Source organism: Fulmarus glacialis, unplaced genomic scaffold (genome assembly GCF_000690835.1).
Source record: "Fulmarus glacialis isolate BGI_N327 unplaced genomic scaffold, ASM69083v1 scaffold25655, whole genome shotgun sequence".
NCBI classification, from domain to species: Eukaryota; Metazoa; Chordata; class Aves; order Procellariiformes; family Procellariidae; genus Fulmarus; species Fulmarus glacialis.
The window spans coordinates 1-267 of NW_009212687.1; positions in this window are offsets into that span (position 1 = coordinate 1).

Sequence of the window (267 nt, forward strand, 5' to 3'; positions counted from 1 at the left end):
CCCGGGAGGGGGAGCCCGCGGCGTGGGAGCCTCCGTGGGCGGAGGGAGCTCCGTGGGAGCCTTCACGTTGTTTAAAGGAGTGTGCGGTACCGCATGTATCTTCAGCGGCGTGAGCAGAGTCCAGGCCGGCTAGGGCGGCGGTACCTGTTTCTTAAACATCTTGCCCCCAAAAAAGGTGGTTTTTGTTCGAAGTTTGCCGTTTTGCTGCAGGTTGTGCCCATTTTCCCGCCGGGAAAGGTCAAGGGGCGGGGATGGGGCTTTGGACAG